Here is a 26,392-nt window from a genome sequence, read left to right on the forward strand (position 1 = left end):
GCATGAGCTGGTCTTTGATGACTGTGCAATTTATTTTTTTAAGTGTGACAGAGAGGTATGAACCACTGCTGTCTCACTTGTATTTCTGTCCCTCAAGCAAGGATAGAAATGTTTTTGGATCACATTTTATAGTGCACCATGCGTGTGATCCTTCCTGTGTTGCTGGGTGAGTTGCCTCGTGTCTCCAGGCACTTGGTAATTTAATTTAAAATAAGTTCTTTATTTCTGGGGCCGTAGCGCGTTGCACATGCTCCCCCTCCCCTTGTCCACTCTTCCTCCTTGTTTCTTTCCACTGCTCCCTCCCTCCTGCCCACAGCACTCTCTTTGGATTGCTGGTCCTTACTAGACAACCTTGCTAGGCAGCCCCTGCTGTGGCAGCCCCCGGAGGCTAAGGACCCAGAGGCAAAGGAAAGCTCCAGCGAAGCAGCTCCAAATCGTGTCTGCCAGGGAAGCATGAAGACTGCAGCCATCAACCTGCTGCGACTGCTAAAGTAAGCGCAGTGGGTCAGGGGGGCAGCAATCAATGCACCCCACTAAACTGATCCACGCCTCTAATTACTCCATTGTTCTTATTGCACCACCCACAAGCAGCTCAGTGAACACTATTGCTTGGCCATCTCCTGCATACCTCAAGGAAAGTTTGCTTTCTCCTTTTGCAATATTCTCCTTCTAGATAGGCATCTCCTGCATCTTATCAATTTCCTCCATTCTCGTGCCACTTCATCTTATACCCCACTGGCCCCTCTGCCACCTCCTTTCTCCTCCAACGCCTCACCACCACCCACCTTCTCCTCTGCTCTGGCCACTATGCCACCTCTGCATACTGCACCTGCCCACTCTCGGGTCCTTCTACCATCTCCGCTGGGTGTACCTCACTCCTGTACCCCACCCCGGAAGTCTTTCAAATGTGGCAACCTGCTCCAAGTACTCTCAACTCTTGCTCTGCGGTCAAACATTCCTCTGACATCTGCCACCTACTTGAATACCTTGACCTGAATGTCCTCGCTCTCACCGAGACATGGTTCATGGCTAGCTCTGTCACAAGTTTTGATACTCTCATCCCTGAGGGCTCCAAGAGCCTCTCCGAGCCCAGAACCAATCGGCCCACAGGTGGAGTGGCCCTGATCTTTACAGAATGGGTACCTGCTTCTGTCATTCCTACGCAGGCCTACTCCTCCTTTGAATGCCTAGTCTGCAGGCTCTCTATCTCTCCTGGCCTCTCTCTGACTGTGGCCACCATCTATAGGCCACCTGACCAGGTCACCCTCTTCCTCTCAGAATGGGCTGACCTCTCTTCTTCCCTCCTTGCCTGAACCTCCCAACTTCTCTTCCTCAGAGACCTCAACATCCACCTGGATGCTGCTAATCCCTCCTCTGAGCTTTTCCGCAACATGTGCTACTCCCTCTCCCTTTCCGTCCTACCCTCTGGACTTCCACACTCTGCTGGACACACCTTGGATGTTTTCATCTCCTCAGACATTCCCCTCTCTAACCCTCTCACCACTCCTCTCTCTTGGACTGAACACTTTCTGCTGTCCTCTCACCTGAAAATTCTTACCCCTAAGCAAAGCCTACCCCAGCACTGCCACCTTCCTTCTCGCTCATTCATAGGAAGCATGTGTCAGTGGACACCTTTGCCTCTACTTTCTCTGCTCCTCCTACTCCTGCGGCTAACTTGCACTCTGACAGAACGCTCTCTAACCTGCATCTTTCTATCTCCAACACTCTGGACATCCTTGCCCCTGTCATGAGAATACATCTAAAGCCTACCTCCAGGTGCAACTCTTGGTATGACTCTGACCTCGCCACGCTGGAATGCAAGTTCAGGTTGGCTGAGAGGAAGTGGAGGGCTTTGGGCGCATCCTCTGTTATGTTATGTTATTGTTATGTTATTTTGCACTTGTATAGCGCCTTATATACCATTGGTATGGTCTGAAGGCGCTGGTAGGTTGAACGCCCTTGGGAACTGAAGTTCAGGTCAGTAGAGAGAGTGGGGAGAGTCAACGGCATGTGTGCGCACCGGGTATGTGTGCAGCTGGGGCGGTATTGGTTAAGTAGCTGCTTCTTAGCGGTAGGTGTGGTGGTTGAGATCAGTGGTATGTGTTAGTTCTGGCAGGATTTATCCAGACCGACTGTGGTTGCGTTAGGCCTGAGGAGAACGCCTGGTTGGGGGGTGTGTAACCAGCAGTGTTTACTTAGAGTGATGGGGAGTGAGTGGAAGGTGTTGGTATGAGAACAGTTATACCGAATGGTGTCATAGTATCTCTGTGTTCTAGTTGAGTGGTGGTGTAAAGAAGAGGGTAAGCGTGGGGTGTGATATGATGGGTTACATGCTCATTCATACGTTCTCTGCATTCCAGACTGTACTATGTACGTTGCACAGTTCTATGCGCTCCAGTCCGTTCTCTGGACTTTTATTCATTCCATGCGTCCCCGTCGGTGTTACATAGTCCGGTCTGCTCGACGCACTCATGCATTCCAGTTCGCCCCGCATGCTCCTCACTGCCCCACGCATGCACTCTTGTCTGCCCTTCGCATGCACCCTGTCTGCGCCTGTACTTCGCATTCACCCACCGTGCGCAGTCACCCACTCCCCGCATTCATCCACTCCTGGCACTCACAAGCTCCCTGCACTCACCAGCTGCGCACACTCATCCGCTCTATGGACTCATGCTTTCCCGGCATTCAACATCAGTATGCACTTATCAGCCCCTTAGAGTAATTCGTTAGTACACAGTAATTCTGTTCTATAAATTCATTTGCTCTCTAAGCTCCTCCGCACTCTACACACTCCTCCACTCTGCACGCTCCTCCACTCTACACGCACCCCCACTCTACACGCTCCCCCACTCTACACGCTCCCCCACTCTACACGCTCCCCACTCTACACGCTCCCTCACTCTACACGCTCCCCCACTCTACATGCTGCCTTACTCCAAACGCTCCCCCGCTCTGCACGCTCCCCCACTCTACACGCTCCTCCACTTTACACGCTCCCCCACTCTACATGCTCCCTTACTCTACACGCTCCCCCGCTCTGCACGCTCCCCCACTCTACACGCTCCCCCACTCTACAATTTCCCCCATTCTACACACTCATACGTTCTGTGCAATCATCAGTTCTACATTCGCTTCTCTGTATTTATGCCCTCGTCCGCTATACACGCTCGTCTGATCTACATACCCAACCACCCTACATGCTCATCCGCTTATCCTGTTCATCCATTCTATAACTTCATCTGATCTACATAGTCATTCGATTTACACACTCATTCGATTTATGTAGTCATCTGTTCCTCCACTCATGCATTCTTCCACTTAGTGCATTCAACTGTTTACACTCAACCACTCTACACGCTTGGCCGCTTGCCATGTTCATCCAATCTATACACTTATCCGATGTAGTTACTCATTCGATTTACACATTTATTCAATCTATATAGTCATCTGTTCTTCCACTCCTGCATTCTTTCATTCGGTGCATTCATCTGTTCACACGCTTCATCCATTCTAACTATTTCATCGATGCTATTCACCACGTTCTCTCCTCATGGAATTATGTGCATTTCAGCAGTTTACATCTCCTTATTGTTTCCATACGGTTTATTCCTATTATCCACTTCACTGTTTTGATCTACTTTACTCGTTTAATTCTGTTTGTCTTTCTAGTTTATATTCGTGGTTATCAGCTGTCCGTATCTCGACTCCGGTAGTTTGATGGGTTGGTGTCGTTGTTTGGGTTAGATTGGTTACCGGTTGGTTTTAGGGGAAGAGCGAGGTTTTCAGCAGTTTGCGGAAGGATGTTAAATCCTCAGTTTGGCGGATGTGGGGTGGTAGTGAGTTCCACAGGGTGGGGGCCATGGCTGAGAATGATGATCCGCCTAATCTGACTGAGTTTGTTTTAGGAATGACTAGGAGGCCGGCTGAGCTTGATCTCAGAGTGCGAGGGGGGTGATAGGGTTTTAGTTTGTTTTGAAGATATTGAGGTCCGGTTTTATGCAGTGCTCGATGGGAGACGCACAAGGTTTTGAAAGTCACCCTTTGGGCTACTGGAAGCCAGTGCAGCGTCTTAAGGGCTGGGGAGATGTGGTCTCTTGGGCTGAGCGCAAGCAGCAGTTTGGCGGCCGCGTTTTGTGGCCTTTGGAGTTTATTCAGTTGGTACGCGTGGAGTCCGAGGTATAGGGGGTTTGCATAGTCAAGTCTTGACATAACGATTGATTGGACCGCGGAGAGTCTGTTAGGAAAGGAGAGATATGGAAAGATGCGTCTAAGGGTTTTAAGGTGGAAGTGGCAGGATTTTGAGACATTGTTGACTTGGCGCGAAAGTGTTAGGTCAGAGTCAAGGATGCATCCAAGATTTTTCACCGATTTGCAGGGGGTTGGTGAGCTGCCCATGGCGGGTGGACAGGGTAGTGGTTGTGGAAGAATCTCGGAGTTGCCACATACCATGATTTCAGTTTTGGAGGGGTTTAACAAGAGGTGGCTTTGGGTCATCCAGAGTTCTATGTCGAGGAGACAGGAGGCCAGGTAAGGTCAGGAGTTGGGATTTGAGTTCATTAGTTTTAGAATTAGTTGAGTGTCGCCGGCGTAGTTGTAACACAGGATGTTGTGTGAACAAACTATTGGAAGGTGGGGGATCAAGTAGAGATTGAACAGGAGTGCAGATAGGCATGCCCCTTGTGGGACTCCCGTGTCGACTGGTCAGGCTTGGGAGGAATAGGTGGAGAGTTTTGTTATTTGGTACCTATCTTTGAGGAACGAAGCTATCCATTTAAGAGCGGTTCCATGAATTCCTAGGGACTGGAGGCGATCTAGGAGGATTGAGTGATTGATTGTGTCAAAAGTGGGGGATAGGTCAAGTAGTATTAGTGCCGCACATCCCGCAGAGTCTGCCGTCATTTTAAGGTCATCCCAGATTGAGGTTAGGGTGGTTTCGGTTTCGTGACGGGCTCTGAAACCTGATTGTGCAGGGTCTAGGAGATTGTTGGCTTCGACAAAGTCATTTAGTTGGGAGTAGGCAGTTCGGTCAATGAGTTTTGCAAGGAATCTGGTGTTTGAGATGGGGCAGTAGTTTTTGGGCTGGAGAGGGTCGAGAGAAGGTTTTTTAATTAGTGGTTTGACATGAACCGTTTTGAATGCGTCCGGAAAGATACCAGAGGAAAGGGAGGCATTTATGATGGTTCTTGCGTGTTAACCTGCGCAGGTGGAGGCGAACATTTCCTTAAGGGTTGTGGCCGGGAAAGGGTCCAGCGGGGAGCCAGATGGTTTGTGGGCCGATAGAAGTTTGAGAAGTTGCTCTGGTGATATTGGACTAAAGGATTCGAACATTGGTTGCGTAGTGGTCACAGCTGGGGGGTTGGCTGCTAAGGGGGAGGTATTGCCTGGTGGATGTGAGAGAGCCAGTTTTGTGGCTAGAGTATTTGTTCTTTCGAGAGCCGTGGTGTAAAAGTGGAGGGAGAGTGAGTCACATAGTGATTGTGAGGGGGACGGGATGGTCGTGATGCAAGCCGGTTTGGTGAACTCAGAGATGATTTTGTGGATTTCCTTGCTTGGGTTTTTGCAGTTTACGATTCGGGAGTTGTAGTGGGCTTTTTTTGCTTTCCGGATTTCGGCCTTGTACTGATAGAGGTGTCGGGCCAAGATGGCCCTGTTCTCCTCGGTTTTGTCTTTCTGCCATTTGCGTTCTAGGTATTTATATAGTTGTTTAGTGGTCTTCAATTCAGGAGTGAACCATCTGGGGAAAAGGCCACAGCGGGATGATGGTTTATAAGGGGGTGTGAGCGGCAACAGAGATGCGTTGAGCCACGAGTCAAAGGCATCAGGGGTTAGTTGTTTAGTCAGCTGGCAGGGAGGTGGTGGAGATTGGAGGAGTGCGTCGGCTAGGTCCGGGACGATTATTTGTTTTTTCCAACAATTGCGTAGATTTGGTGGTTCAGATTCGAGTACGGGAGTGGGGTCTGTGAATGAATGGCGAAAGAGAGAATGAAGTGATCGGACCAGATGATGGGGGTGGTGGGGTTTAAATGAATCTGGGTGTTGGAGCTAAATATGGCATCAAGAGTGTGTCCTTTATAGTGAGTCGGGCCGTTTATGTGGGGTTGGAGGTTTATTGCGTCTAAACCGTCAACCAGCGAGTGTGTCATAGGGTTGGTGGGGATGTCAAGCCAAATGTTGAAGTCTCCAAGAAGGGTGAGGTTGGGGTGGTTTAGTTGAAGGGTGGCGATTGAGTCGAAGAGGGTGTTTGCGAATTGTCTATCGTAGCCTGGGGGCCTGTAGATTATTAGGAAACTGAGCGAGAGCGACGGGGAGAGGGATAGTTTAACAAGGAGTGATTCGCAGGAAGGAATGGAAGGTTGGTTGTCGATGATTGAGGCGTGGAAGAAAGACTTGTAGACGAAAGCGACTCCCCCTCCTCTAGAGGGACGGTTCAGTGGGATGAGGGAGTAGTCAGGGGGGAAGGCTTCACTGGCGATTGGTGAAAGTCATCGGAGAACCAAGTTTTCGTGATGAAAACCAGGTCTGGATTGTCAGCGGTGAGGAGGTCAAAGATGGAGAATCTGTTTTTTGCTACGGATCAGGCATTAAATAGGATGCAGTTCACATCGGCAGGCGAGGTTGGTCTCGGGGCTGGGGCGGAAGGAGGTAGTGGCGGAGGTGGAGAATTCTGGAGAGGGCGGGGGAGGGTGTTGATCGGTGGGATGAGTGGGTGGGCAGAACGATTGGCGGGCTTCGGGCGGGTTTGGGTGGCTGCGTGTTCGGATGATCGGGTTTGGCTCGGGAGATTTGAAGGTGGAGTGAGGGCGGTTAAGAGTTTCCATTACAGTTGATGAGAAGTCGAGGGAGAGGGGTTTCAGGAAAGGCAAAGCTACGGGGGACGGAGGTGATTGGGGGTAAGTGGAGGTGGGTCGGGACAGGGGAGGCGAGGAGTGCTGAGAGATTGAGGGGGACCAGGTGCGATTCCTCTTTAGTTTCCTTGTTGCGATTGGGGTGTGAGAGAGAGAAGGGGGATCAGAGGGGGAGAGGGATGCGGCTTCGGTTCTTGCTAGTGCTAGGCTTGCAGTTTTTAGGGACGGGAAAGGGTGTGTTTGGGGCGGAAGGTGGTGGGGGTTTGTGGGCAAGGCGGGGGGTGGATGCTTGCAAGGCAAGGTGTGCCCGCTAAGGTAGTGAGGGGAGAGGGCGAGGTTAGCGTGGGCTGGCCGGTGGTGGAGTTCGGGGGAGGAGTGGTCTTAGGGTGGTTGGCTCGCCATCGTGCCCCTCTGGCTTGGTGTTTGGAGAGTGGAATGGTAGGGAGTGCAAGGGAGGGCGTGGTGGTTTGGGAAGGGGGGTATGGGGCAGAAGGCTCACCGGGAAGTGAGGGCAGTCCACTGTTGTCGTTTCCGACAGACTCTGTTGGAGTGGGTGTACTCATGCTTAGTACGAGCTGTTAGGAGTGGTCTCAATTGAATCTTAAGTTTATTGGACTTTATATGTTTGGCTATATCACTGGCTGTAAGTAGTTCTGATTTTGGGGTTGTACTAGTTTATAGATATTAGGGTGTTTGGAGGTGTAGCAAGACCCTAGGCTATGCTAGTTAGGCAGTCTATTTAGCAGTAGCTACAGCACAGCTACGTAGTTGGTAGAGATTCTTCTGGTAGGCTGGCCTCCTTCTAATCAGCTGGGATATGGGTAAGCTATTTAAGGAGAGGTTGAATATAATAACACTCCAGGTACGGTTTTAGTTGGACTTTTATGTGGAGTTTAGGAGGGCTTTCTGATTGTAGTTCTAAATTCAGTGGAAGCACGCTATTGGGTACACTTCCAAGTTCAATTTGCACAGAGATGATATTAGGCTATTGGGTGCACTTCTGGCTTCAACTGTATACAGAAATGATGTTAGGGTATTAGGTACTATTAAGTACACTTCTAGATTTGACTGTACACCAGAGGTGGTATTAGGTCTACCTCTAGATTCTAAATAGGCACATAGGCCATTGGGTACATTTTTAAATGTAAGTTTTTCAGAGCGGCTATAGTGCACAACTTCTAAAAACAAACGTAGGCTATTGTGTACACTTCTAAATGCAACTTTCTCAGAGAGGCTAATGGGCAGAACTTCTAAATACACACATAGGGCCTCATTACACGGATGGCGGTAGGGATTTACCGGTACCGGTAAAATACCGGTACCGGTAAATCCCTACCGCCTTACTACGAGGTCCCTTAGCGGGTTGGTGCTTTAACGCCTGCTTTTTGCAGGCGTTAAAAACCAACCCGCTAAGGGACCTCGGAGCTAATTACGGCACCGCAAAATTGCGGTGCCGTAATTAGCGCCTTCCCCATTCCCATAGAGCCCTATGGGGCAGAAATGGGAATGGGGAAGGGCAATGGCGGAAGGGGGATTTACCGCCCCTCCAACCTTGGAATGGGGCGGTAAATCCCCTTTCCGCCAAGGCGGTGCCGGTATTTTACCGGCATGAGCCATGGCGCTAATAGCGCCATGGCTCACCGCCTACCGTGTAATGAGGCCCATAGGCTATTAGGTACACTTCTAAATGCAACTTTTCTCAGAGAGGCTATTGGGCACAACTTCAAATGCAACTTTTCTCAGAGAGGTTATTACGCACAACTTCTAAATACACACATAGGCTATTGGGTACACTTCTGAATGGAACCTTTCTCAGAGAGGCTATTGGGTAGACTTCTAAATACAATTTTTCTCAGAGAGGCTATTGGGCACAACTTCTAACAACTTTTCTCAGAGAGGCTATTGGGCACAACTTCAAATGCAACTTTTCTCAGAGAGGTTATTACGCACAACTTCTAAATACACACATAGGCTATTGGGTACACTTCTGAATGGAACCTTTCTCAGAGAGGCTATTGGGCACAACTTCAAATGCAACTTTTCTCAGAGAGGTTATTACGCACAACTTCTAAATACACACATAGGCTATTGGGTACACTTCTGAATGGAACCTTTCTCAGAGAGGCTATTGGGTAGACTTCTAAATACAATATTTCTCAGAGAGGCTATTGGGCACAACTTCTAACAACTTTTCTCAGAGAGGCTATTGGGCACAACTTCAAATGCAACTTTCTCAGAGAGGTTATTGCGCACAACTTCTAAATACACACATAGGCTATTGGGTAGGCACTTCTATATGCAACTTTTCTCAGAGAGGCTATTGGGTAGACTTCTAAATACAATTTTTCTAAGAGAGGCTATTGGGCACAACCTCTAAGTGCAACTTTTCTCAGAGAGGCTATTGCGTACAACTTCTAAATACACACATAGGCTGTTGGGAACACTTCTAAATGCAACTTTTCTCAGAGAGGCTATTGGGCACAACTTCAAATGCACACATAGGCTATTGGGTAGGCACTTCTAAATGCAACTTTTCTCAGAGAGGCTATTGGGTAGACTTCTAAATACAATTTTTCTCAGAGAGGCTATTGGGCACAACTTCTAAGTGCAACTTTTCTCAGAGAGGCTATTGCGAACAACTTCTAAATACACACATAGGCTGTTGGGAACACATCTAACTGCAACTTTCTCAGAGAGGTTGTTGGGCACAACTTCCAATGCAACTTTTCTCAGAGAGGCTATTGGGCACAACTTCTAAATACAAACGTAGGCTATTGTGTACACTTCTAAATGCAACTTTCTCAGAGAGGCTAATGGGCACAGCTTCTAAATACACACATAGGCTATGGGGTACACTTCTAAATGCAACTTTCTCAGAGAGGCTAATGGGCACAACTTCAAATTCAACTTTTCTCAGAGAGGTTATTGCGCACAACTTCTAAATACACACATAGGCTATTGGGTACACTTCTAAATGCAACTTTTCTCAGAGAGGCTGTTGGGTAGACTTCTAAATACAATTTTTCTCAGAGGGGCTATTGGGCACAACTTCTAAGTGCAACTTTTCTCAGAGAGGCTATTGGGTAAACTTCTAAATGCACCAACCCATTGATGCAATAAGCCTCAATTAGGGAGAATGGAAGAGGCTCAAAGATAGGGTGACCAGATTTTTAAAAAAAAACAAGAACGGGACAGGCCATGGACATAGAGGTATGACTAAAGTAAATACAAATAAAACTGTAGTCCTGCTTCTATGTCGCTGGCCTGTGGAGGAGAGTGGCTGGGGACGGGGAGGAAATGGGGGTGTGAAAAGCATTTTACGCCTCATTCATGCAGGAAGAGTTGCGCTGGGACCCAATTTCGAAATCGGGTCCCAGCAAAAACTGGGACCGTAGCCACCCACCATTGCAAACCCGGGACAGGGTTTATAAAATTAAAGAACTCCCGGGACACCGGGATGGACAGTGATTTCCCAGAACTGTCCCAGGAAGTCTAGTCACCCTACTCAACGAGGGAGCGTGTAAAATGGACAGACATGTGCATGTGCATGTGTGTGCATGCGCTTCTGCCTGAGTGTATGTCTATGTACCCTACCAAAAATATCTGTATTGAAAGTGGATTGCTACTGGATTTTCCCAAATATTTAAATCCTCTTTAAATCCTCTTTAACTGCAAAAACTCCCATTGTACTCAGTGGATTGCTTTTGGCATCCTTTTGGCTTAATGCACCCAAAATATTTTAATTAGCAATCCTCAATGGAACGCAATCCCAAAATAATCCAAGCAATCCAATCCCCAAACAAGCCACTAAAAATCCAAAAGCAATCCAATCTCCAAACAAACCACTAAAAATACAAAAGCAGTCCAATCCCCAAACAATCCACTAAAAATCCAAAAACAATGCAATCCCCAAACAATCCTCTAAAAATCCAAAAGCAATCAAATCTCCAAAAAATCCACTAAAAATCCAAAAACAATGCAATCTCCAAACAAACCACTAAAAATCCAAAAGCAGTCCAATCCTCAAACAATCCACTAAAAATCCAAAAACAATGCAATCTCCAAACAAACCACTAAAAATCCAAAAGCAATCCAATCCCCAAACAATTCAGTAAAAATCCAAAAGCAATCCAATCCCCAAACAATCCACTAAAAATCCAAAAACAATGCAATCTCCAAACAAACCACTAAACATCCAAAAGCTATCCAATCCCCAAACAATTCAGTAAAAATCCAAAAGCAATCCAATCCCCAAACAATCCACTAAAAATCCAAAAGCAATGCCATCCCTAAATAAATCCAAAAGCAATGGATTACATCTGGCTTTTTTTTGCTTTATGCACCCGAAATATGTTATTTAGAAATACTTCCTCGTAGAAATCCAAAAGCAATGCAATGCAATCTCCAAATAAACCTTTTGAAATCCAAAAGCAATTAATGTAGTCACCAAATAATACTTTACAAATCAAAAAAACAAAGCAATCCCCAAAATATCCTTTAACAATATAGGCATTGTTTCGGTTTATGAGCTGGAAATAAATTAAATTACCTATAGGTCTTCATGAAATCTATAAGCATATAGAAAATCCAATTGCCCACTTGCATCCGTTCAACTGGCAGCGGAAGGGTCTTGACATACCTTTGACCCCGATGATATCACAGGAAGTGATATGGCGTGACCTTTGACTCACATGAAAGCCACAGGAAGGTAATATCTAGAAACCATAATGGGTTAACAGTGCCGTAGAACACATGGCAATCAGTTCCTCCCCAAAGCCAGTGGGCGGGTTGCACCACATTGGCACTCCATCTAGCTTCGCTGTTAGTCTAAACATTTCAGGAATTAGGTTAGAGAAATTACGTGTTTTTGGGTTCTCAAAAGTCTGGTGCCCCTGTTGTCTGTGCTGCAGGAAAAACATCTCCAAAGTAATTGCCCTGAATAGGGTGCACACTGAAGCAACAGCCGATGGAATAAGGCACTTTCTAAAACAGCAGTAAAACAAAAATATAAGAGCAGGCACCCTTCTAGACCTCTACTCCCATGTATGCCCCCTTGTATGCCCCTAGTCTATGTAATCATGGATCCTCCTCCATGATTAGCTCCAGAAGCTGCTGTCGCTGCATCAGGGATGGCCGGAGTAGCCTGACGAAATGATTACTCTGCAACAGATCAATAGCGGAGTAAGGCACCATTCTAAGTGAAGTGCCTGCATGCAAAGTAGCACTTTAAGGATCGCTGTGAATTGTTGCGCCTCTTCTTTTGCTATAGATATATAGGGTGCATATTTTCTCGTAACGATGTTCGAGGTATGCCGTGGCTGGCTCAATTCTCTTTACCATGGGTGCGGACCCGGCTCAATTAGGAGATGAAAGGAGATGAAAGGATACCTGGACAATGGTTCCTGCCGTAGGCATAGATGCCAGTTAGATCCAGGCATGGCGCCTACTAGACTCGCGAGTGCCTGATTAATGAAGTCATCTGGACTTGTATGCCACGGCCAGCAATGGATGAAGTTCCAAGGTGGTTCCTTAAAGATTCATTTTGCCATATCCTTCAGTTACGTCTCGAGTCCCAGATTCCAGTAAACATCAACAGGGTGGGTAGACCCTTCGATGGTGAATAGTACTGGAGCTCTTGGGGCAGGTAGGCAACCTCTGGTGGCAGGATTTGGTGAATGACCAATGCCAGCGAGGCAGGTTCAGGAATCAAGCCAATCAAGGTGTCAACCCTGACTTGTTGAAACACACTTGATTATGGAGAGTTAATGCCTTATCTAAGACAGTGCCCGGGTTCAGGAGGGCCAAATGGGTTAGTCAAAACCAACGATAGTCAAAACCAATGATATTACAGGTGGGAATTTGGTACATACTCCCACTTGTCCGTGCTTTAAATCATGGCATCTGGCCAATCAATTAGTCTGCCTGGAAGGCCTCTGGGTGAACTTGATACCTGCCATGGGTAATTTACCATCCTCAAAGCTTTTTAAGTCTGTCCCCCATGATGAAGCTGTTCGTTTATTGCTCAGTGAGGTAGACTGGGAAACACTGAAGGCAGGGGGCCACCCGCTCCGTGGTGCAATCCCTGAGGGGGCATTTGAAGGATTTGCCAATGCTCCCCCAGCTTTCTTCGGGTGCCCCAAGAGTACAGACGTAGTCATGGGTAGAGAAAAGAGCCTGCAATCATTCAAAGGGGCATAGGGATTAGGAAATGTAAAGGAAAGGGTTCAGGTTGGTGCTAGTCCAGAGGAACAACCCCTATGGAAACAGGTCTGCAAGAACTTCTAACATGCTTGCGGTCAGACTTTTTTTTTATTCCTAGCGTTACGTTGTATCTTGTATACTATGTTTCTAACATGCTGGCAGTCAATTGTTTTTTTATTCCTAGTGTTACCTTGTTTCTTGTATACTATGTTTCTAACATGCTGGCGGTCCTTTTTTTTATTCCTAGTGTTACGTTGTATCTTGTATACTATGTTTCCAACATGTTGGCGGTCGGTTGTTTTTTTTTTATTCCTAGTGTTACGTTGTATCTTGCATACTATGTTTCTAACATGCTGGCGGTCGGTTGTTTACTTTATTCCTAGTATTACGTTGTATCTTGTATACTATGTTTGGTCAGGTTTTCTTTATGTGATAGGTTGTGAAATATGTAAATAAAGACTTTTAAGAATCAAAGCAAATAACATGCTGGCGGTCCAAGTGGGGGATTTGATAGCCTGCTACGTTCCATGAGTGGAGCGGTGCTTGGAACGGAGCACAACTCCAGTTCCCAAGCCCCATCATGTATCGCAAACGGGAGTCAGAGAAGAATCCTATGGCTCTTAGTGGGAAATACACTGAGCGGGCGGCCGCGTTCAACACGAGGATGATGGAATCAGAACTCACAGGTGACCCTGGGATTCTGAAGGCGAAATCAGCGCGATCAGTAGAGACTACATGCAAGACACATGTGAAAGAGGTGGATAGAGACATGCTCATGGAGAAACAGACCCACCAACCAGCCCACTAATTGGGGAAATTATTTATTTAAGCTATCTAGAGGGAGACAGGATAAGTTGAATGGAAAAGCTGAATATGGAAGTATGCTAGAATCGGGATAGGGAGGTTTCATCGTGGAAGAATTCGTCAAATACAAATTCAACACATTTTTGTATTGAATTTGGCTAAAAATATATTTGGGGGGTGCGTAATGGTGATAATTAAGAGAGGGGGAAGGGTGGGTGGTGGTTCCTGAGAGTCCCCACACATGTATTGTGGCCAAATTGAAGAAAAGAAAAAAGAAAATTCTACGAAATTGTATTAGTTTATTCGTTTTCGATGTAATCACATCGACCTCCAGAAACCAGTACCTATTAAATGCCAGCAGGAGCCACAATTTAAGAGGAGACGTCAGAGAATAGCCGGATGGGGGATTCTAGCCCAGATAGATAAAGGTTGCGACTGCAAAGCTCCCCAATTAGAGAAGGTTCGAGATGACATGCAGATGTTTAGCACCGCAAGTGCCTGCAAGTGTTACAGGCTGTTTGGCTGCAGACCCTGCTGTATTCATTTTCTGGACTTAACTGCTGGATTTACCAACTTCGTTGCGGGAGTAGTCAGCAACAGGAAGTGCCTGCTACTCGTAACGCGCCGTTTTGGGACTTCAAGAACCATAATTCCTGGTGCTGCTTGTTGCCCCTCCCCCTTCTCACTGGGATTGGTGCACCTTTTTTAAAACAGCCGTGCGTGCGCACCGTGCGCCCACCACAAGTGCCTGCAAGTGTTACAGGCTGTTTGGCTGCAGACCCTGCTGGTTCATTTCCTGGACTTACTGCTGGATTTACCAACTTCGTTGCGGGAGTAGTCAGCAAGAGGAAGTGCCTGCTACTTGTAATGCACCGTTTTGGGACTTCAAGAAGTAAATAGCTTCGTTTGTTTTTCTTATTGTGTCCCGCTCCCGGGAATCAGTGACTTCGAGTCATTGTTTTTGTTTGTTCTGCTGGTCCTTTTCAGCGACTTTGAGTCAGTGTTTTTGTTTGTGCTGCTGGCTCCTTTCCAGTTTCACTCACTACCTACCTCTCTCTTTACAGCCATAATTCCTGGCGCTGCTTGTTGCCCCTCCCCCTTCTCACCGGGATTGGTGCACCTTTTTTTAAAACAGCTGTACACGTGCACCGCGCGTGCACCGCAAGTGCCTGCAAGTGTTACAGCCTGTTTGGCTGCAGACCCTGCTGGATTCATTCTCTGGACTTACTGCTGGATTTACCAACTTTGTTGCGGGAGTAGTCAGCAAGAGGAAGTGTCTGCTACTCATAACGCACAGTTTTGGGACTTCAAGAACCATAATTCCTGGTGCTGCTTGTTGCCCTTCCCCCTTCTCACTGGGATTGGTGCACCTTTTTTTAAAACAGCCGTGCACACGCACCGTGCACGCACCGCAAGTGCCTGCAAGTGTTACAGGCTGTTTGGCTGCAGACCTTGCTGGATTCATTTCCTGGACTTACTGCTGGGTTTATCAACTTCGTTGCGGGAGTAGTCAGCGAGAGGAAGTGCCTGCTACTCGTAACGCACCGTTTTGGGACTTCAAGAAGTAAATATCTTCATTTTATTTCTTATTGTATCCCGCTCCTGGGAATCAGTGACTTTGAGTCAGTGTTTTTGTCTGTGCTGCTGGTCCTTTTCAGCGACTTTGAGTCATTGTTTTTGTTTGTGCTGCTGGCTCCTTTCCAGTTTCACTCACTACCTACCTCTCTCTTTACAGCCATAATTCCTGGCGCTGCTTGTTGCCCCTCCCCCTTCTCACCGGGATTGGTGCACCTTTTTTTAAAACAGCTGTACACGTGCACCGCGCGTGCACCGCAAGTGCCTGCAAGTGTTACAGCCTGTTTGGCTGCAGACCCCGCTGGATTCATTCTCTGGACTTACTGCTGGATTTACCAACTTTGTTGCGGGAGTAGTCAGCAAGAGGAAGTGTCTGCTACTCATAACGCACAGTTTTGGGACTTCAAGAACCATAATTCCTAGTGCTGCTTGTTGCCCTTCCCCCTTCTCACCGGGATTGGTGCACCTTTTTTTAAAACAGCCGTGCACACGCACCGTGCACGCACCGCAAGTGCCTGCAAGTGTTACAGGCTGTTTGGCTGCAGACCTTACTGGATTCATTTCCTGGACTTACTGCTGGGTTTATCAACTTCGTTGCGGGAGTAGTCAGCGAGAGGAAGTGCCTGCTACTCGTAACGCGCCGTTTTGGGACTTCAAGAAGTAAATATCTTCATTTTATTTTTTATTGTATCCCGCTCCTGGGAATCAGTGACTTTGAGTCAGTGTTTTTGTCTGTGCTGCTGGTCCTTTTCAGCGACTTTGAGTCATTGTTTTTGTTTGTGCTGCTGGCTCCTTTCCAGTTTCACTCACTACCTACCTCTCTCTTTACAGCCATAATTCCTGGCGCTGCTTGTTGCCCCTCCCCCTTCTCACCGGGATTGGTGCACCTTTTTTGAAAACAGCCGTGCACGCGCACCGCAAGTGCCTGCAAGTGTTACATGCTGTTTGGCTGTTGGGCTGGGCGGGTGGGCGAATTAAGAATATAATTCTTGATTTAAATCTGCTTACCCTCCGTGCTGAGATACTTGACCAGTACTAAGTAGGATTGGTATTTGTCAGCTTCATCTTGTATGAAGTAGCGTTTGGTAGACTAATGATATCTTCCTGAACTTATTAAAATACACTGAAAACTGTTGATTGTAAAGTTCTAGGTTTATGTAATTGATCGTGCATTTGCCATACTCCCCATTAATATTATAAACAATGGCAAGCGGGCTTAGAAGTGGCAAGTGTTCAGGCATGGTGCAGTCTACTAGTTCTGACAAACTGGCCTGCCACCTGCTCCAAAGGCAATACACACTATCAATCCTCTACAAGCCCATGTCCCTGCGGCCTCTAACAACATGACTGAACTCTTTAAAATCGGCAAGGAACTGGCCAATCCTATTGCAGTCTCCACCTCTCCTGTTCCCTCCCAGGCCCTCTGTACTGCTTTGGCCTCTCATTTCACCACTAAAACTCAGGACATCCTGTCCTCACTTTCCTCACCCTCTCCCTCTACCTCTCTCAGGTCCCCTTGGGCCGCCTCTCCCTCTCATCTTCCTTTTTCCTCCTTTGCTCTCACAACACATACTGAATCTGTTGGATGCCTCCATGACCATAAGTCTGGCTTCAGAGCAGCCCGAGGCATGGAAACTGATCTCCTGAACACCCGTGATGATCAGCTCTCTTACCTCAACTCCAGCTCTCCCTCTGTACTCATCCTCCTTGACCTTTCCTCTGCTTTTGACACGGTCAATCCCGCCATCCTGATCAACAGAATCTGTGTGAAACTGGGCATCACAGATCAAACGCTGGCATGGCTGACCTCCTTCCTCCTAGACCGACCCACCTAGGTCCAACTTGGGGCCTTTCTCTCCACCACCTGTCTCTCAATATGGTTCCATGTCTTAAAATCGTGGCAAAAATGGCCGTGAATACAAAATATTGCAGCAAAAATGCTGTGGTTTTTTGCGCCACAATCATGGAAAGGATGCGGGGGACACCCCCGCAACCACCGGACCCCTTATACCATTTACCATTTAAGGGGACTGGGGGACACCCCCGCAACCCCCGCTTCCCTTAAATGGTATAATGCAGCTCAAATCGTGATTTATTTTACTGGCAACATTTTTGCTGCAATGTTATTACCTGATACCCTCCATATGTGGTGCCACCAGGGATATATCCTCTTCAATGTCTATCTGGCCCCTTTGGCCACCTTGATCTCCACCTTCTCCTCTAATTTTCAGCTCTCTTTCAGGCTTCCCTCAGCCTCCCTCAGCCTCCTCTAATCACTCGCTCATTCTTGAATGTCTATCCGTGATTCAGGATTGTTGCACCTCTGACAATCTTTACCTTAATGCCAGTAAGACGGAGATCCTTCTCATTGGGACCCCCGCTCCCAGTTTCCCTCTCTCACTCTGACCACCCACCTTGGGCCCTCTAGCCCCGACTTCCTGTGAGGCAAAAATCCTTGGCGTATCTTTCTTGAGTTAAACAAACTGTTCAGAAGTGGTTCCTTAACTTTATTGAGTAGAATAAGGAAGAATATGAGTCCTGGTTTCCTTTGTAGTGGAGTTAATCTGCTGATTTTGTCTCCTGAGTTATCCCCATGTGGATCTTGATTCTTACTGTCCGGTGCAGATAGAACTTTAGTGTATTTCCCTCCAAAGTGGAGAACCACTCGTTATTTGGAGGAAGATTTATTCTCTGAGGTTCCTGGGAATTCCTTCAGTATCCTCTTGTTCTTTCACAGATGTGATAGAGATGTCAGGGACTTGAGTATTCTGAAAATGAATCTCCACTCTGTCAGAATGTTTTTCAATAAAATGGCAGGCACCATTCAAACTAACATAATTGGCACTTCTCTTTAGTTTGATTGGATGGTGAGTTTGGGTCCAGAGGACCTGGTCCACACAATCCATCAGAGGCGAAAGCCTCCAAAGTAAATAATTTCCCATTAAAACGGGTGTGTTCTGAGGAGGTACAACTATCATTGGATGAGTGAGTCTATGGGCCTCATTCTGAGTGTGGCGGTCTGGAAACAAGGGTGCTAGTAAGCTTACGGGCACCCTTGTTTTCTGACCGCCACAATATGAGTCTGCCTGCAGGGCTTATTGCGCCCTGCAGGCAGACTTTTCACTGAAGCACCGGCACCGTTAACCATGGTGCCAGTGCTTCCGTCGCCCCACTCCCATGGGGTCCTATAGGACTCCACAGGAATTGGGACTTACCGAATCTGCTGCCTGACGTGCTACGCCACCGGGACTTGTAATGTCCCAGTGGCACCGGGAAGCTAAGTAGCCCTGCCCCCCGTGAGTGTCTGTTTGCCCCCTTGCCCCCTGTGAGTGTCTGTTTTCCCCCTTGCCCCCCCATGAGTGTCTGTTTGCCCCCCCTGCTGCCTTGGCCCCCCGTTAGGTCTGTGTACCCCCTTGCCCCCTTGATCTGCCTTTCTGCCCCCTCCCCCCTCCACTAATCTCTCTTCTTTTGCCACCTTCCTACTCCTCACCCCACTATATTTTCTCCCTCCTCTCATACTTCCCCCCATTTAGCACTTACTCTTATCATTTGTTCCCGTGACTTTTGATAGCAGCCTGTCTGTCTCTCCTCACCCCTCCTTGTCTTCTCCCTCCTCCCCCCACCCCTGCTTTATTAATCTGTTGCTGACAAATTTGCACAGTAGTGTGTCTTGTTCATCTCCTTCTCCCCACTCATATCCCCTGGCCCCCCTTCTCGCCCCCCCTCTTGTATACCTCTTGCACTACATCAATTGCTGTCAGGCATAGTAATGTTACTGCTTGTTTTGTTCTCCTTCTTTTCCCTTCCCTCTTTGCCTTATTTGTCCTATGCGCTTGCACTATCCGAAATGTCGACAGGCCTATTACGATAGTTATTTTTCACATTCTGTATTGTTTCAAGGACTTTAACTGAATGTAACTGTATTTTCCTATGTTCCCTCTCTCCTTGAAGCACTTTGAAACACATTGTGTATAGGCGCTATATAAATAAACAATCAATCAATCAGATTCAGTGTTTTCTGCTCAGTGGCCGCCGACCATGGAATGTGACATTATTTTGATTTCAATTTCAGTAACCCCATTTACTGGGGTCACGTTTCCATCATAATTATGTAATTCCCCAAGAAGAGATTTGAGGGTAATCCAGTGAATATTCCCTTTTCCTTGGTTCAGAGATTCAAGAACATCTACAGATATCAAGGTTGGCTAAGACCCTATGCCCCTGATTCATGGATTATTGCATATGAGGACCATTGTGACTTATTGCTTGTCATAGATATAGGGCCTGATTCATGGATTATTTGTGCCAAAAAATGAGATTTGTGCGCCATTCCTATTTAACTAATGGGGATTTGCTGGCAGAATGGCGCCCAAATCCCGTTTTTTTGGCACAAATAATCCATGAATCAGGCCCTATATCTATGAGAAGCAACACGTCACAATGGTCCTCATAATGAGTTTGGTGGTAGTTGGTTGGGTAATTCTCCAGAACTACTGCAAAATAGTATTACCATTAATGCAACGACGTCCTGTGAATTTACCAGAGGATTACAAGTGGTGGTAGGGGCTATTCCCATTTTTTGGAGTCCATAGGCCTCCATGGGGATTTGGGAAGAATTTCCACCAGCAATAATTTCGCCAGTGGTAATTATGTTGATTTTGTTGATTTTTCAGAAGCGAGGTGGGGGATTTACCTCCAGCATGATACTTCAAGGCCTTCAACTTGGAAAGGCATGAGAAACCTCTTGCTGTTGTTTGAAATGTCATGGGCTTGACCTTGTGCAGCCCCCTGGGGGCATTCTACTCAGCACCAGGTTCATTGACATAGGGACCGACACACTTTGCTTGGGTGACAGGTCACTGCTACCAATTTGATTGTCATACCTATAAAAACCTGTAGTGTAATTAAAATCCTGTTGTTTTAATATCTCTCAACATAGTACATTGTTTTGTAGTTTGTACTATTTATGTTGTTTAAAATAAGAGATTCTGTCAAGGAGACGAGTGTTTGTATTGTTTTCATTATGTATGGTTCTTATTCAAATCTTTATTTTGCTAAAAACTTAAGTCTGAGTGTAAACTGTTCCAAAAATTGACAGGGCGTTTTTTAGAAATGTTTTCTGGATAGGTGTGTCCAGGTTCATTCTTTCCTGATACTCCCATTTAGGTGTTTAGTATATTTTCTAATATCTAGTCAGTACATGATCAAAAGCCACTTCCAGATCAACTCTATGTCCTGTGACGTCATGACATGATTTTATGTCTGATTACAATTATGATTAAATATATATCTCAATCACTAACCTCCAATCAAAAGAATCAATCCATCAAAATATTTTTTCCTATTTCAAAATCCACTGTTTTTCAATGAACAATTCCACAATGCCCTTAGTAATCACAACTGCATGCCCTTATCAGACCACATAACAGTGACCATCTAATTCCATGCACTAATGTCCTGGAGGAAGCCCCATTTTCCGTATGATATATCTTGATTATCATGTTAATATTTGGGTTGCTCAGTTAATGGACACCACAATCTGATACCCCCTCATATACGGTTCCACCTCACAATTCTGGCCAATAAACAGTGGTTTGCTCAAAACTCAAATTTATTTAAAGAAAGAGAGTAGAGGTGAAATCAAAGTAAAGGTGGTCTCCAGCTTTACACAGAGGAAGTCATCGTAATATTACACAATCACATACAGCTGATCGGAAAAATCTAAAAGTGACCTGCCTGCAATTCCCACACACAAATACTCATTTACATAATACATAATACAATAGCTCTGCTAATATCATTTCTTCCAAATATCGGCCAATATTTCAACACTTCCTCTCATTATAACATTTACAAATTGCACATTAACTTATATTTGCCAATGATGTAAACACTTTGCTTTCCCCAATGACACATATGCGTGCAAGGATCATAGAACTGTTTCTGGTCTTGTAGAAATGGTGCAGTGGGTTGCTAACACGTGTGTGCAGTATATGTCTTGGATTAGAATTCTACAGGTTTTGGGTTACCGAAGTAATGTTTTCAATTTAAATTGCATAGACTAGCCTAACTTGTCCAACCTGACAAAACAAAAACAGATTATATTGAACCCCCCTTTCAAATCACATATGAATGCTACTGTGTAATTTCAGAATGTGGGGTTGTATGGTTTTTTACATTTGTACCATTTTTATGGGAGCATAAATGACTCCTTTAAACATGCTCTCCTCTCCCATCTATTGTTAAATAGCTTTGGCATTCACAGAATACACATTATCAAACATATGCTGTGCTCATTAGGCTCTGCTATGGACGTCATCAAGTCACAGCCCAATAATATCTGTGAAATCACTTTAGGTACAATTTAATGAAATCATGATTTTTATAGAGCGGCGTGCGAATGCACAGAAGTCCTGCCCAAATCAGTGGGAGCACAACTTGAGAACACATTTTACAGTTTAATAAACACCCTTGAACAGTGATCACTTGTGTCTGTTTTGCTTTGATACCATGCCTTCCTTACAGCAGCCAAAACAAAACAGAATACTTTGCATGCACTTGTGAAAATGTGTAAAGAAGGAATTACTAATGGAAGTATAGTAGGTGACCAGATTATTTCTGCATCAAATGAGGCATGCATAGATGACACGTCTTATGTAAGACAATTCACAACCAAAGATGGGGCTCCACAGTTGACAAATTGTTTATTAAAGATCTAGAAATGTCTGGGGCAAAAGCAGAGCGGGAGAGTGACTCTGAATATGATCATTCCTTAAACGAGCAGTGGACTCTTGGAAGAGATAAAACATGTGTTCTAAATTACAGTATAGAAGAGTGAACTTGAATATAGACATTGCATACATCAGTCCCGTTGATGGTTTAACACAAAGAAAAACCCAACCTGCTGATAGAAAACAGAGTTAAAATATTGTAGCACAAGGTTTTAATATATATTTTGAACCTAAGAAACCTGCAAAGGAAATCACCAGTGCCCAGACAGAAAACACAGAAAAATTCATTATGATTCTGGAGGTAGCCATGGTGGTAAAAACCGGCACAGCTGCCTCAGAATTCATTTTCTTCCGGCGCCCGGCAATGGTAATTTACCGGGGCATTACAGCCCCGGCAGTTCCGGTAATTACTCATTGCCGGGCGCCGGAAAATATTACTCCCCATTCCCATTGAGTCCCACTGGACAATGGGAATGGGGAGGACGGATGCAGCGGTACAATTCATGAATAGTCTGACCTGGTGGGCAGAACGGCACCCTCTCGCCAGGTCAGACCTGGTGACTGCAAAGGCAGAACTCGTAGTTTGCCGGTCCAGAAACAACTGTACCAGCAAGCTTACCGGTACTGTTATTTCCGGACCAGCAACCTTATAATGAGGCCCTAGTGAGTGTTCATGCTTGGAACAGACCATACCACCATTTGAAAAATCTAGAACCACAGTGTATCATGCTCCACGTTCAAACACAAAATCCTCAACATCCATTATTTGGAGGCACTTTGAATTCAAGCCTGCTACAACTATCTGTACTATATAAAACCAGAAGTGTAGCTTTGGAAAACATGCTGGGAAATTCAGCACAACATTGCGTTAGTGCCTTCTTGAACAATGTAATTAAATGGCTCTTTCTAACCATGCATCAGACATCACAATGGGTTTTGGCCAGACGTCAATTGTGGCTGTATCTTCAGAATGTAGTAGAACATCACTTTCCAGTAAACAATGAGTGGCTGTTACAAAATACCACAGAGTAAGAAACTTGAAAATACCTGAAATGAAGCCCAAATCCAAATGTACTCCTAATCTACAAGGTGAGAATGCAATTGAAATCTTTAGCCAGGCAGTCACACGTGACCTCCAGGCATTGGAAGACCAGAAGAGATGCAAACACCTGAGAGGAATAGACAACATTACCAATCACGAGAGACTGGCACTGAAAGAACTACAAGAGAATCACCAAATCATAATCAAGGAAGCCGACAAAGGTGGCAATGTTGTCATCATGGACAGAGGAGATTACATACAAATGGCCCTCAACCATCTCACCACACCGGGATGCTATGACATTATCAATATCAACCCTACCAAGGAAATCCTAACACACGTCAACATCCTGTTGACCAAATGGCACAAACGTGGACTCCTATCTGACGAGGAAAGGAAATATCTTCACCTAGGACATCCCAGGATGCCGACCATTTATTTTCTCCCGAAGATACACAAAGAATTTGACACCATACCAGAAGGTCGACCCATATTGAGTGGAATGGGATGGATAACAGAGCCGCTTAACCAATACATCAATAACGTTCTAGCTCCAGAAGTACCCAAGATACCTACCTTCTTGCGTGACACCATGCACACCATCGTGGTCTTGCAAAATATCAAGTGGAACACAGACTTCTTTTTAGTAACCCTGGACGTCAAAGCTCTCGATACTTCCATAGACCACAAACTAGCACTCAAAGCCATAGAATTTGCTTTTCCAAAAGCATCAGCCTCTTTTTGGTCACACTTGGAACTTACCAAAGAACTTTTGAAATGTTCACTAACCAACACTGTCTTTCTATTCAACCAGCAATACTACAGACAAACCAAAGGCATTGCCATGGGGGCTACCTATGCGCCATCAATGGCCAACCTATTTATGCATCACTATGAACAGGTGCACGCCTTTGCCAACAACGACTTCTACAAACGGATTCACACCCGGATGCACTATATAGATGACATCCTGATGATTTGGTGCAGAACTATAGAACAACTTGCTTCATTCAAACAATACCTGAACAAAAACAACTTTGGCATCAAACTAACAGGAAACCTATGGAAGTGAACTCAGTATTACACGCATCCAGTTGCCACAAAAAATCAGTCATTAACAATATCCCAAAAGGAGAATTCCTACGAGCTAAAAGGAACTGTAGCACTCTGCCTGCTTACGGAGAAGAATGCACAGTCCTCACTAAAGAGAGGGGCTACCCTGAACAAGCGATAAAAGCAGCTGAAGCAATGGCAAACAAAAGAGAACATTGCACCCTGCTGACCCCCAAGGAACATACCAGAGGTCCAACATTGACTGACAACCAACCAAGATATATCACTCAATACTGCAGTGACAGCAACAAAGTACAGAGGATCTTGAAGAAACATTGGCATATCCTATCAATTGATGAAGACATCAGAGCATGGATACCTGACAAACCCAGTATGACCTACACCAAGGCCAGAACACTTAAAACCATGCTAAGCCCATCCTTTATGGAACTGATCCCTAATACTAACGACAACTGGCTCAAGAGCAATAAACCAGTAGGTTTTTATAAATGTGGAATGTGCTCCATGTGTAAATGTGCCACAACTACTAAGAATGTCAAATTTAGCGAAACCAATACACATGTAATTAAACAATATATTAATTGCAAATCCAAATATGTAATCTATACTATTATATGTGTATGCAATTGAAAATACATCGGAAGTACCAAGAGAGAACTCAGAACCAGATTCAGGGAACACCTCAGCTCCCTGCACTCTCAAGAAAGCAAATACCCACTGGCTGTCCACTGGCAAGAAGAACACCAGCTGGATAACAAGGAAAACATCACCTTCGTGGGATTGGAATCAATACCAACGCACGCAAGGGGAGGCGACAGAGAACTACTGCTTCGACAAAAAGAGGCTCGGCTAATATGCAAATACAGAAACATCACCAACGGTCTAAATAGTGATCATGATTTCCATGTTTTCTTGTGAATATAACTGGGCTTTCTAAACATGTCCACCCGGGCCTCATTTCACGACCTGTACTTAATGTCTCCACCACAGGGCTGGCCCTACTCCATCCCCCTCTACATGATCATCCCCCGCGGGATGCTGTACACCATGTGACCTTCTCTCTCCAACCCCATTCATCCTCACAAATTGCCGCCTTGCGCCCCCTTGACATCTCGCCCGCACCCCTACCAAATCGATTGGGGCTGTTCCAATTCAGGTATATGTCATTGCTTGCGCCCCCCATTTTTACCTCATGGGTTATTGGCCCTTCGCATTACCAATATAGCACTTCGTTTTGCCTTCCTGGCCCTTCCTGAAGTACTTGGACTCTTACACACCCACCCACGTAACCATTCAACATGGGTTAATTCCTCCTTCCCCACTCTTAGACTGGATCACCTTAGTACCAGCCAATCTCAGGGCCCCTATTAGGGGGTAGGCTCCCCATACCACCCTCCCTCCGGGGGTTGGGGCTTTTTCACCACATGTTAGCCTCACCGGATCAGCTATATATAAACAACCCCTGGGGGCCTGGATTCCCTGATCCAGCGAACTTACTACCGCTCGGCAACAACACATCTCCCTCCTTTCTGACTCTATTTTTGCATTTCCACCACACCTACCAGCCCCTGCTACAGATGCCCATGTGGCAGTGTCCGTATTTTATTTTATTTTTCTGCACTTTTGATCAGCTATCGGGTTCCTTGCAGCCGCTCTGCACCTGAACTCATTAATCCACTTTCCGCCCCGTTCTAAAATAGGGAATCACCCCTTTACACCGTCATGCATCAGAAATCACTGGGTTCCCCTGCTAGCATGCAATTGCAGGTCAACCAATCAGGATCCCTCTTGCAGCTTCCAATCAGCAGGCTCCCCACAACGACCAATCGTAACGAGCCTTTTATTTAATCAGGAAGTCCTCACAGCCTTCCTCACGCACCGCCAAGGGCCCTCAGTGACACAGGATCCACAGCGCTCCGATGCGGCACTAGGTAAGTCCGGGCTTTGACTGATGCCCGCCACACCAGCGCAATGCCACTACCCCTTTTACTGAGTCCCCTCGCTCGTGTCCACTGGACCTCCCTTCCCTCTCGCACCACCCGCTCCTTCGCCAGCAGTGCCACTTTGGCCTTTGCAAGCTACCTTACACAGGCCTCCGCCACCCCCTCACGGGTTCACCT

This window comes from Ambystoma mexicanum, chromosome 4q (genome assembly GCF_040938575.1).
Source record: "Ambystoma mexicanum isolate Mex_15411 chromosome 4q, UKY_AmexF1_1, whole genome shotgun sequence".
Lineage (NCBI taxonomy): Eukaryota > Metazoa > Chordata > Amphibia > Caudata > Ambystomatidae > Ambystoma > Ambystoma mexicanum.